Source organism: Triturus cristatus, chromosome 3_2 (assembly GCF_964204655.1).
Source record: "Triturus cristatus chromosome 3_2, aTriCri1.1, whole genome shotgun sequence".
Taxonomy (NCBI): domain Eukaryota; kingdom Metazoa; phylum Chordata; class Amphibia; order Caudata; family Salamandridae; genus Triturus; species Triturus cristatus.
This window is the reverse complement of record NC_140584.1, coordinates 144,240,965-144,255,022: the sequence shown is the minus strand read 5'-3', so window position 1 is coordinate 144,255,022 and position 14,058 is coordinate 144,240,965.

Here is a 14,058-nt window from a genome sequence, read left to right as displayed (position 1 = left end):
TCTGACCAATCCATTTAATGTCTACATTTGGCAAAACAAGGTCTTTGAAAATACCTCTTTTTTCTGCATACTTTTCACTCCAGAAGACATAGCTATGACCTACAATCCACACTGTGAACATCTTTCAAGGAGATCTGGATGCACTCAGAACGTGTCTTTCAGTAGAATGGCAATATGAAAAGAAAGATAGTTGTAAAATGGAGGCTTACATACTTTTCTTTAAATAAAAATAACTCATTGGCTGTTTCAGACCATTCAACACTAAAAACTAGGCTGTATGTTTAAATTTTTAAAAGCATGTTTTGTATTGGTTCAGAAAAATGAGTTCCCACAGAACATTACTTTGGATTTGCTGTTAGGTTTGAAAAGTCAAGCACTCTTGCTCTTTGTTTTAGAAACATTGTGTGCTGAACTTCTGACCTCTCTGCCCACACCAGTGTTCCATGACATGTTGCTATGGTAGGAGGCAGAAGTCATGTGGGGGGTAGGGATCATTTGGAAAGGGTTGGAATTTGCAACCAATAGAAATGTGCGTTTCCATTTGAAAAAATGTGGGAAGCACTGTGATTTGAAGTTAACATGTATATGTGTGAAAAAAGAGAGGGAAACATTGCCTTTACTGGTTCGGCTGAGAGGTGTACAGTTCAGAGATTCTGGCTCTGATAATCTGCTGTGTGAGTGCCACATTTCTTCCTCAACTAACTACTTTTAAAGGTGAGTTATGAATTTGAGAGGGGACGTATGAGGTGCATTATGATATAAAAACAAGAAATGAGATTTTTGTTTTAAAGTTGTGTCTTACATTTTATGTTTTGGAAGATATTTAACTGCCTTAAACTTGTCAGATATTATGGAGTATGTCTTCACCATAAGTAAAGGTGTACTGGTATCACCCAGGAATATTGTTTTCTGTCTAGAATCACACCATGAGTCTGTGTGCATGCAGGAATTTGTTGTCAGAGATTTAATTTGTGGTGGTCTGGTTCTGTAAGACTTGCATTTCTAGGAAAGGGGCAGATTGTTTTCTTGAACTGTGATGGTTTGCACTGTTTGGTATTTCAGATAGCAGTGTGTAACGCTAACACATTTAATGTCACTAAGGCTCATTTCCTTTGCTCTAGTCTAATCACTCACCCAGGTTCCACATGCTCATGCTCTCAAGTAGCTGTTAGGACATGTGCTCTTTTCTGCCTCTCTAAACTATAAGGAAAATGTGTCAGGCTCTTACAGTAATTATCACTTCTAAAACCACAGTAGTAAATGTGCTTTGAAATTACCAAAGAAAAATCGTTTTCTGCCTAGAATCACACCATGAGTCTGTGTGCACAGAGGAATTTGTTGTCAGAGATTTAATTTGTTTTGCTCTTGTTCTGTAAGACTTGCATTCGAAGGAAAGGGGCAGCTTGTATTCTTGAACTGTGATGGTTTGCATTCAGCAGAAATCACTATCTCACAAATGAGAGGCAAATGCCAACACATTTGAAAACAACAGGGTAGATTTTCCTTTCACACCTGCCATGGGTGAGGTAGATCCTACATGTTGAAAACTGCAATTAACCCTTACCCCACATGTACTCTTACAGACATCTGTGCAGGCTTCATGCAGTTCTGCAAGTGCCCATGCAGATCTCTCTTGCACCTGACACTACACAGTCTCCAGAAGCACGCTCTTAGCACACAGACAGATGCTTCTCCTGGACTCCCATGCTAAGTATTCAGCACTGTGTGGTATTTCAGATAGTAGTGTGTAACGCTACCACATTCAACATCACCAATGCTGATTTCCTTTGCTCTAGTCTAATCACTCACCCATGTTCAACATGCTCATGCTCGCAAGTAGCTGTTAGGACATGTGCTCTTTTCTGCCTCTCTAAACTATAAGGAAAATGTGTCAGACTCTTACAGTAATTATCACTTGCAAAACCACAGCAGTAAATGTGCTTTGAAATTGCATATGAAAAATCGTTTTCTGCCTAGAATCACACCATGAGTCTGTGTGCACACAGGAATTTGTTGTCAGAGATTTAAAAAGTGTTGGTCTGGTTCTGTAAGACTTGCATTCGTAGGAAAGGGGCAGCTTGTTTTCTTGAACTGTGATGGTTTGCACTGTGTGGTATTTTAGAGAGTAGTGTGTTACGCTACCACATTCAACATCACCAAGGCTCATTTCCTTTGCTCTAGTCTAATCACTCACCCAGGTTCCACATGCTCATGCTCTCAAGTAGCTGTTAGGACATGTGCTCTTTTCTGCCTCTCTAACCTATAAGAAAAATGTGTCAGGCTCTTACAGTAATTATCACTTCTAAAACCACAGTAGTAAATGTGCTTTGAAATTACCAAAGAAAAATCGTTTTCTGCCTAGAATCACACCATGAGTCTGTGTGCACAGAGGAATTTGTTGTCAGAGATTTAATTTGTTTTGCTCTTGTTCTGTAAGACTTGCATTCGAAGGAAAGGGGCAGCTTGTATTCTTGAACTGTGATGGTTTGCATTAAGCAGAAATCACTATCTCACAAATGAGAGGCAAATGCCAACACATTTGAAAACAACAGGGTAGATTTTCCTTTCACACCTGCCATGGGTGAGGTAGATCCTACATGTTGAAAACTGCAATTAACCCTTACCCCACATGTACTCTTACAGACATCTGTGCAGGCTTCATGCAGTTCTGCAAGTGCCCATGCAGATCTCTCTTGCACCTGACACTACACAGTCTCCAGAAGCACGCTCTTAGCACACAGACAGATGCTTCTCCTGGACTCCCATGCTAAGTATTCAGCACTGTGTGGTATTTCAGATAGTAGTGTGTAACGCTACCACATTCAACATCACCAATGCTGATTTCCTTTGCTCTAGTCTAATCACTCACCCATGTTCAACATGCTCATGCTCGCAAGTAGCTGTTAGGACATGTGCTCTTTTCTGCCTCTCTAAACTATAAGGAAAATGTGTCAGACTCTTACAGTAATTATCACTTGCAAAACCACAGCAGTAAATGTGCTTTGAAATTGCATATGAAAAATCGTTTTCTGCCTAGAATCACACCATGAGTCTGTGTGCACACAGGAATTTGTTGTCAGAGATTTAAAAAGTGTTGGTCTGGTTCTGTAAGACTTGCATTCGTAGGAAAGGGGCAGCTTGTTTTCTTGAACTGTGATGGTTTGCACTGTGTGGCATTTTAGAGAGTAGTGTGTTACGCTACCACATTCAACATCACCAAGGCTCATTTCCTTTGCTCTAGTCTAATCACTCACCCAGGTTCCACATGCTCATGCTCTCAAGTAGCTGTTAGGACATGTGCTCTTTTCTGCCTTTCTAAACTATAAGGAAAATGTGTCAGGCTCTTACAGTAATTATCACTTGCAAAACCACAGCAGTAAATGTGCTTTGAAATTGCCTATGAAAAATTGTTTTCTACCTAGAATCACACCATGAGTCTGTGTGCACACAGGAATTTGTTGACAGAGTTTTAGTTCGTGGTGCTCTGGTTCTGTAAGACTTGCATTCGTAGGAAAGGGGCAGCTTGTTTTCTTGAACTGTGATGGTTTGCATTCAGCAGAAATCACTATCTCACAAATGAGAGGCAAATGCTAACACATTTGAAAACAACAGGGTAGATTTTCCTTCCACACCTGCCATGGCTGAGGTAGATCATGCAGACTCTTACAGTAATTATCACTTGCTCAACGACAGTAGTAAAGGTGTTTTGAAATTGCAAATCAAATATTGGTTTCTGCCTAGAATCACACCATGAGTCTGTGTGCATACAGGAATTGTTGTCAGAGATTTAATTTGTGTCGCTTTTATTGTGTAAGACTTGCAGTCGTAGGAAAGGGATAGCTCATATGATATGTTTTGAAAAGCTCATAAAAATATAGTAATATATATAAATTACATAATGGTATTTTTTTTTAAGTTTCTTTCAGGTATTGCTGAACACCACTGAAACAAATTAAAGATGCCTATAAAATCAAGAAAGAGAAAAGAACAGCAACAACATCTATATTTGAAGACAACTGGACAAAGAAAAATAGTTGAAGAACCTCATGTTGGAAAAAAGAAAAAGCCTTCTGGTAAGCAGACTAAGGATTTTTTTTTAAATATCTTCAAGCAAAGAAAAAATGTAAGAAATATATCCACTGGAAATAGTGTTTCAAGTAGAAAACAATCAGACAATCGACAGAATATACTAAATGCTAATGTACAAACAGAAGTAAGAAAGAATGACTTAAAAAGAAAAATAGATTTTAAAAACATTCGTAGAAAAATGTTTGAGAGAAGAGTGATGTTCAATTTGCTGAAGGATGTGAAAAAATACAGGAAGAAAGCCAAATTTTATAAGAAAAAAAAACATATTGAAACAATTGTTGCCAAGGCTTTGGAGTTAAAAAGGAAACTATTCATTTTAATTTTGAACAGGATCTGTACATTAGATAAATTAGTGAATGTAATGAAGTCAAAAAGAAAAAGAAAAAGAGAAGTGAAAAAAAAAACTTTTGTAAAGTGTTCTTAGGAGAATGGAAGCATAGTTCAAGTACTGAACCATTTTTAAATGAAGAGAGTTATCTTCAAAGTAATAGTTTGCTGTATGCAGTTGACACCAGTGGCCGAGCATATGAAGTTAAGGATGGTTGTGTAATGGAAAAGGAGAAAATGGTTCCAAGAAATGAGGAAGAAGTGTTAGCAGATGAGGTTATGGGGAGACGTCCTAAAGCCCCAGTGTACACTTGGAATTGTAGTAGTATTTGTACTGTACGACAGGAATCTATTGATAAATTTCGTGACTTTCTAAGAGAATATAGTAAAAAAAGTGTTAAACAGAAGATTAAGGTGCTTCAAAGACTAGATCCAAGCAGAGTGAGAGAGAATACTGGTTTGCAAGGACATTCTCTGGCTTGTCTTTCTAGGAAAGTTTGTCAAAGTGTTTTTCACCATTTTAGGATGCTGGCAGTTCATCATACTGAAATGAGAAAGTTTGTGAGAAGACTGTATTTTGCTAAAAGTCCAGCACTAAAGTTACATGAGTTGAATAGTGCTCTGTTCCGTGGATCTGTAACAGATGTGAAGAAGGTTTGTGAGGATACTGAGTTTTGTTACTTTGGTCCAGAGCAAGAAAGTGCAGGAAATGACACCGTTGTTGATGAAAATGTGGGAGAGAATGTAGAACCCACTGTTAGTAAAACATTTGAAGATCAAATGACAAAATTTACTATCATCTCTAATGAAAGACCAAATATTACTTGAATTTGTTGCCGGAGAAGCCATTACAAAAATCAAACAAGGAAGGTTGATCTCTATCAAAAAAGTGAAAAAGAAAATAATTATGAGTGGAAGGATTTTGCTATATATTTATTTATGGAAAATTGTTTTGATTTGGGTGAAGATCAGCGTATTTATAAATATTGTTATAACAAGTTAGAAGAAAATAAAATGCCTGCTAGAGCTGTACATAATAATTTAGAATTGGTTGATATTCCTGCAGAACTTAGTGATTTGAATACGTATGAGTCTATACTCATTCAATGTGTCCATCTGTTTCAGACTATAGTTCGTATGGAACCCAAAACAGGCAAATTACCTACTTCAGATTTACAAAGAGGTTTAAAAGGAAGAGTTGTCTATTTGGCATTGGATTTGAAAAAACATATTGAAACAATTGATGCAGATAGTTTGGAAACTGAACCATTAGTTATTCTGGTTAATGGTGTACCTACCAAGAATAAGAAAATTTGGCAGGAGGTGGTGGATGTACGAAAAGTACAAAGAGCAAATATATATTTGAAAAGAAATAATAAATGGTATGAATCAATTTATATGGATGAAGGTGAAGGAGATTTACTAGCAGACACAGGAATACCAACTGGGCAAATTGAAAAAGTGGATAAGTCAAAAGAAGAAGAAATTTATGAACATTTCAGCATACATCCTCTTCATTCTAAAGAAGTTATGGGAAACACTATTGATCTCTTTCAGATGAAAAAAGCAAAAGGAACTCCCGTGAGTGTATGGGAGGAGAGCTTGGAAGCTCGTTGTTTTCCCCAGCTGTTTCCTACAGGAAAAGGTGGACGATACGATGAACGTCCAGTACAGATTCCTGCTTCTGAGTATCGGACTACAAGGTTATATACAGAAGATCCAAAATTTCATCAAAATATTCCTTATTTGTTCCATCTTTTATTTGAAAGTGACTTATCAGCACTATCCTATGCAGTAAATCACATTTTGAAAACTGGAGTACATCTACATAATGTGTCTGCAAAGGATTTTCTGAACAAAATGCAACAGCGAGATGATCATTTGGAATCACAATTAATTAATCTGATGGCTTGTCAGCGTGGGACTAATGAATATTGGTACCGACGCCATGGAGAATTGAAATGTATGTTACGGAATTTAGGAACTCCTACATGGCTCCTTACCCTAAGCTGTTCAGAGTACGCTTGGGATGATTTACTGGATTTTCTTCGAGAGGCAAATTCAAATATTGAAAAGATCCAATACAAGACAGCAGGAGAATTGTGCTCATTGTATCCGGTTAATGTTTGCAGATATTTCAATCATAGATTTGAGGCTATGATGTCCTTCATCTGCAATAAAAAAAATCCACCTCTTGGAGAAGTTGTGAATTTCTTTTGGAGAAAAGAGTACCAAGCAAGAGGTGCTCCTCATATTCATATGCTGTTGTGGATCAAGGATGCCCCAAAATTTGGAACAGATTCTGATGATGCAGTTTTATCTTTCATTGAAGGATATGCAACATGTGCTATACCTAAAAGCACAGAAGAAAAAAACTTAAAAGAGCAAGTTTTACGTTTCCAAAGTCATCGGTGTGGAAAATACTGTCGACGAAAGTACAAGAGTAAAGAGAAATTCTACACAAAATGTCGATTTGGATTTCCACGACCTGTTCTTTCAAAAGGAAGAGTAAACAGTTTTATGTCAGCTGTGCGGCATACTATTGCAAGAAAATCGCCTAAAAATACCTACAACCTAAGAAGAAAAGAAGAGTCAAAATATATAAATGACTACAACCCAGTCATTTTATCCATGTGGAATGCTAACATGGATATACAGTATGTAGCTGACAGTTCTATTGCTGTTGCTAGGTATGTCACATCTTACATCACTAAATCTGAGAAAACGGAATTGAAAGAAATGTGGGAAGAGATTTCTCACGAGAAGACTGTCAGTAAAAAGCTATACAGTTTCAGTTTAAAGATGTTATCGCATCGAGAATTTGGATCCTACGAATTCTCAGATAGGTTATCATCTGCAAGTCTGTACTCCAAATCCCGAAGAATAATTTGGGTAAGTTTAGGCCTTGCAGGAATGAGAAATCGGGTACTGAAATCTATTCGAGAAATTGAAAATTTAGCAGAGTTCGAACCTGAAAGTACAGACATTTTAAGAACAAACATGTTGGACACATATTACCCAAAGAGAAGTCATCATCTTGAGAACATGTGTCTCTATGAAGTGCTGCAGAACTACATTTATAAACGGAATGCAACAGAAGACATTAACAATGGAAAATATAAGGTCATTGGTGAGGAAGGATGTTTGGTAAAACAAACAAAAGGAAGTTTGATTAATCACAGAAAGCTGAGTTGCGACACTACTGACAGGAAGGAATTTTACCACTTAGCACTTTTACAGTTGTTTAAACCATGGCGCTCAGAGGATGAATTACTTGGACATTTTCAAAGCTATGAAGATTCCTTTAATGCATGCAAAGATACATGCAGTAATTTCACAACTTATGTAGAAATGTTAAATGAAGAAATTGAACAAGAAGCAACAATTGCAGCTGAAGTAGCTAGAGACAGTTCTCAAGACAGTCAAAGTTCTGGGACGCTCAGTCAAGATCCCCTAGGACAACCAATCATAGAAAATGAAGCTGCAATAGCCATGACTGAAGTGGAAACAGCTATGAATCAAGCTCAGGAAGATTTAATAAACTTACCAAGTTTGGAACAGCAGCTGAATGATGAACAACAACAAATTTATGAGGAAGTCACAAAACAAATTGATCATGGATTACTACATGAAAATAAAGAGTGCTCATGCACACCATTTGAACCAATCAGAATGTATGTGAGTGGACAAGCCGGAACTGGAAAAAGTTTCTTGATTAAAGTAATTAGAAGCTACCTACAGAAAAAAACAGATTCAACTTTGTCTTGTGTTGTTACTGCTCCAACTGGGTTAGCAGCATATAACATAAAAGGAATTACCCTCCATCGTTTGCTAATGTTACCAGTAGAGCATGAGAACAAAATACAATACCACAAGCTAACAGGAGAAGCATGTTTTGAAGTTGCAAGAGTATTGAAAAAAATGAAAGTTCTCATCATTGATGAGGTAAGCATGGTATCAAACTTAATGCTTGCCTTTGTACATTTAAGAATGCAGCAAGTTCTAAAGACAAACTATGACGTGCTATTTGGAGGAAAACATGTTATAGTTTTTGGGGATCTTCTGCAGCTCACTCCAGTTAAAGGACAACCAGTATTTCAAACTCTTACACATGAAGACACGAAAAAGTCGTTAGGAAGTATAGGTAATGTGAATATTTGGACATACTTTCTGTATAAAGAACTCATTACCAATATGCGGCAGGCAAATGATGATGATTATGCAAGTATTCTCAAAGATATCAGAATTGGACTACTCACAGAACATGGCATAAAAGCTTTACAGAGTCGATTGCTATGTAATTTGTTCCCATTAGAACAAATTGTTCCAGAGAAAATATACAAGAAAATTGCTGGAAAAAATACTGTAATCTGCTTAATGCCAACACTACATGAATGCTCTACATTCAATCAAGAACTTTTGAAACTGGAAAATGAAGAGATTGTTAAACTGGAAGCTGTGGATAAAATACAACATGAAGGAATAACTATTAAATTGACAAGCAAATTGACAACTAAATTGGATTCACTAGAGAAAAACATTTCGAAAACAGCTGGTTTAGAAAAAAATCTTTACGTATGTATGAACTGTCGAGTAATTTTAAGACGTAATTTGGATGTAGAAAAAGGTTTAGTTAATGGAGCTATGGGTAAAGTTGTGGGTTTTGTTAATTACCAGAAAAATGATGGAATTGAATTTTTAAAAATAAAATTTGATCAGATTGAAGAGGTTAAAGACATTTGTCGTTGTTCAGTTCATTTCTTGCTTGTGAAAGACTTATATGTACGTAGGAAGCAGTTTCCGTTTTCTCTAGCATATGCTGTAACTATTCACAAATCTCAAGGATTAACTGTAGATAGTGCTTTTGTAAACATTGGATCTAGTGTGTTTAAAGATGGTATGGCATATGTTGCTTTGTCACGCGTGAAAAAAATATCTGGTTTATTCATGATAGACTTTGATGAGTCATAAATTAGTGCTGATGCAAACTGTGTAAAGGAGTATAATAGATTAAGAAGAAGCTATGCTCCTCATTTAGGTCAGTATCCTGTGTTTGAAAAACGTGTTGTTTGTCGGAAAAGGAGAATTGAGAATATCTGTAATGAGGATGTACAGAAGAGAAAACAAAAGGAGAGTGATCTGATTCCAAGCAAAAAGAAAAAGGACAATGTTGAAGAGGTTGTTGGTTGTCATTTTGAAAATAGCTCTGGTGTCAACTGCTACGCTAATGTAGTGCTGAATGTTGTATTTTATCTTGAAAGTTTGCAAGAGCAGATAATACTAAATCTTGAAAAAAGATTCTGTTCTCTGCTGAGTTTTCTTTTTGAGAAGCTGAGTAATGATAAAACTAAAATAGAAAGTGCTTCTGATGTTAGAAAACTTTTAGATGTATGTTCGGGATGTACACAGTTTACTCAAAATGTCCAGCAAGTTGCACAGGAATTCTTGATGTATATGCTTATGATACTGGAAGATGAAGGGGTAGAAATAGAAAATATGTTTGGTCTCTCTTATAAATGGGAACATAGTTGTGAAAACTGTTTGAACACATGCAGCTCTAATGTTGATTCTGAAAGGTTCATATATTTAACATTACCAGAGAGTAAAGCAGTGACTTTTAGTAAATTAGTTAAAGATGCCAATCACAACATGGAATGTACTCAATGTAAATCAGACATGTTATCAACGTTATTTTTAAATAAATATGGACAGTATGTAATTTTAATGATGCAACGTTGTAGAGCTGATGGTACAAAATTGGACACTTTAATAAAGAAGTTTACAGGACATCAATTATCAATATCTGGAAAAACTTTTGTTGCAGTTGCAATAATTTTTCATGATGGACCTTCTATAACTTCTGGTCATTACACAGTTTATCTAAAATGTGAAAAAGGCTGGACACTGTGTAATGATTCTCAATTGATTTTCAAGCAATGTTTGCCTGCAGAATTACCAAATTCCTACTTAATTTTTTCTAAAACCAAAATTTTAGATACAAATTGCAGCATCTGAACAAACAATTATTTAGATTTAATTGGATTACCATTGGTTATTTCTCCCAAAAAGAATTTAAAAATTACCATTTGGCCTCATGAAAGGTAAAAATTTCTCTTGTGGACTTCTTTGACAGATATTATTTTGGTGTATGTGCTAAAGCAACAAGATTTACAGACGTTATTAATTGCAAAAAGTTATTGTTCTTAGAAGATATTTTTATTATATATGTTACATTTCTATCAAGGTATGTTTTACTGAGAAGAGATTCAGGGCTTTTTTTAAACAATCTTTCAGATTGATAATTTTTTTGCCCGCTGTTAAGTGATGAATGCAATTGGTTTCACAATTTGCAGTGAAATTCAATATATTCTGAAAACAGTAAAAAAAGGGCAAAAAATTACTTTGTTAAATATGAAAATATGTGTACTGTATTCTAAAATGTATTGTTAAATATTAATACTTTTTTTCTTTTTTTTCAGATTGAGAAAGAAAATTTAGGAAAATTAATCCTTTTTTCTTGCAATTAAAAAAACCCATTTATTTATAATTAAGTTATTTTGTTGGTCAGGTAAGTTTGAAATATCTGTATTTCTCACCCCTTCACTTTCATGCTCCCTTTTTTCCACTTCTCCTCACTCTGCTTTTCTCATTCCCCTTCTCTCTGTCTTCTTCCTTTACTGCTGTTTCGTAACTCCCTCACTCCTTCTCTACTACTCCTCTAGGTTTACTGCCTCCATCACTACTTTTTCAAACATGTATCTCTCCCTGTCTCCATGTGTCTCAGTCATTCTAATTGCCTTACTCATTCTCAGTTCCTTGCTCTCTCTGTCTGATTCTGTCTCTCTCCCTTTGTCTGTCTTTCCCTTATTTTCCATTACATCTCTGGGGCAGATTAACAAGCCCCCTGCGCCACCACTACGTCACTTTTCATAACGTACTGGTGGCGCAAGGAGCTCCTCCATATTTACAAGGAGAGAAAAACCCACCCTACGTGACTTTTCCTCTCTACATAAATACAGCCACTTCACACGCAGCACTGTGCGTTGAAGGGGTGTTCCATGGGTGTTCATATGGGTGTTCCCACGCAACACACAAAGAACTAGACACATCTCCAGGTTTACGAGAAATCGTAACTCTGGAGATGCGTGTGAATGCTACGCCACCCTAGAGGTGGTGTTGCGAGTCACAATTAGGAGAAATGTTTTTATTTCTCCTCGTTTTTTCCTCTTTTAGTGCGCCCTCCATTCTACAGCACGCATTGTAAGAGGAAAAAGCCTCTTGTGATTGTTTTTGTGCAGGAAGGTGTCCCTTCCTGCACAAGAACAATCTCCCCACCATGCAGGCATCCTTGTACCATGGTGCAAGGGAACCTGCGGTGGCGCATGGCTGCAATTTGTAGGCCTGTGCAGGGGAAGCATAGAGATGCGACAAAAAAATCGTATAAAAAATAGAATTAAAAAAAAAGAATAATTTTTTGGTTTTTGGTTGGTTCTAAAAAGAGCCATTGTGTTAATTTATTGTTTTTTGGTACCTATAAGTAAGTATCGATCCAGTGTCTAAAGATCAAGAGGAAGACTCTGTTCCCTTCATCTGTGAAATGTACTCTTGCTCTTTGGATTAGAAACATTATGTGCTGAACTTCTGACGTCTCTGCGCACACAACTGTTACATGATCTAATGCTATGCTGGCAGGCAGAAGTCATGTTAGGGGTAGAAATCATTTAGAAAGGGTTAAAATATACACACAAAAAAAGTGTGTTTCACTTTAAAAAAAAGGTGGAGAACGTGAAAAGGGGGCAGGGTGCAGACTTCCTGACCCCCTACCTTTTGACAGGAGGTACATGAAGGACCATGAAGGGTGAAATTTTTTTTTTATTTTATTTAAAAACACAAGGGGTGCGCGCACCGTGCGCGCACGGCGGAAAAAAAATAAAGAAAAATGATTAAAAAAAATAATAATTTTTAGATGTTAGGTGGCTCTAAAAAGAGCCGTTGTGTTAATAGAGGGACAGAGGAAGGAAAGAATGGCAAAAATTATATGGTGCCGCACGTGTGCTGCCGTATCTTGTTTTCGATTAGGGGAATGCTGGATTCCCCAAAAGCAAGAAGAGCATAACACGTATTGCAACGTATATGCACCCTCTCAAACAGAGGGTGAATGTCCAGAGGACCAGAAGAAGGTGAAGCTGCCACCGCAGAGGAAGTGCTCGGCTGAGCTGCCGATGATGTACTCGGCTGAGCTGCTGCGGATGTACTCGGCTGAGCTGCAGGAGGGTTTTCTCCAGTAGCTCGAGCATAAGTCACAGGATGTACATCCCTAATGTGCCTGATCATAGAGTAGATACTAAAAGAATACTTCTTCTTAGGATCTCCTCTAGATAAGACACGTTTGCAAAGAATGCAGGTGACTTTGGGAGCATTCACTTTCTTCTGCCCCTGTGGAAATGTAAAAAATTGCCAGACAAAAGAATCTTTCTGTTTCCTCTGTCTCTGTCTGACAAGGCTGTCCTGCTCACTCCCAGAAGATGACTGCTGATCTGCCATTGTATCACAAAAACAGTTCAGCACCTTCTCCCAGGGAATCAGAAGTAATAATGAGGGGAATGGGTGTGGTGTTGGAAGTTTCTGGAAATGAAACTACTTTAAACCAATGAAAAGTGTTGTTTCTTGATCACATGACTTACCATGCGCGCACCGTAAGCTTACGGTGCATTCACGGTACAAGCACGCATGCGTGTACGTAAGACGCGCACATGTGCAAACGGAGCACGCGCATATGACGCATGCGCACATGCGCATTCGGAGCACGCGCGCATGCGCTTATGGCGCATCCGCGTACGGAGCACGCGCGCATGCACAAAAAGAACACGCGTGCATGCCCATACGGAGCACGCGTGTATGCATCGCAGACGTATTACGCATGCGTAAGTAAATCACATATGCATGCAAATTACGTGCGCGCAACGTTCTTGTACCGTACCGTGCGCGCACCTTAAGCATGGTAAACAAAACCTTAAAAAATATATATATATGTTTTGCTATTTTTTAGAAGATATTAACTATGCTGTTCTACTATATCTAAACATTTTTCAAAAAAGGTGAGCCATTCCATATTGCAGGATACAGTAAATCTATAATTATATACATAGGTACCATATTGTTAAAAAAATAAATAAATAATATACTAAAACATTCATAAATTAGCATTTAAAAAACCTTTGAAATTCACAGAAAAAAACCATTGGTTTCACACACGTTATAGTTAGGAATTAGCATTTAAAAAACCTTGCAAATTCACTGAAAAAACCATAGGTTTCACACACGTTATAGTTAGGAATTAGCATTTAAAAAACCTTGCAAATTCACTGAAAAAACCATAGGTTTCACACATGTTATAGTTAGCTGGACATTTCACTCGTACAAAACCAATGAAATTCCCCCGTTATAGTTAGTTCAGCTAACTATAACTCACGCGCCCGCAATCCACTGCTGATGACGTCACATATTACATCACTCATGACATGGTCAGTGACATCACTCATGACATCACTGATGACATCTCAAATGACATCACTGATGACATCACTGATGACGTCATCCATGTGAAAAATTACCACATGTTCTCACACCCTAACATAACCT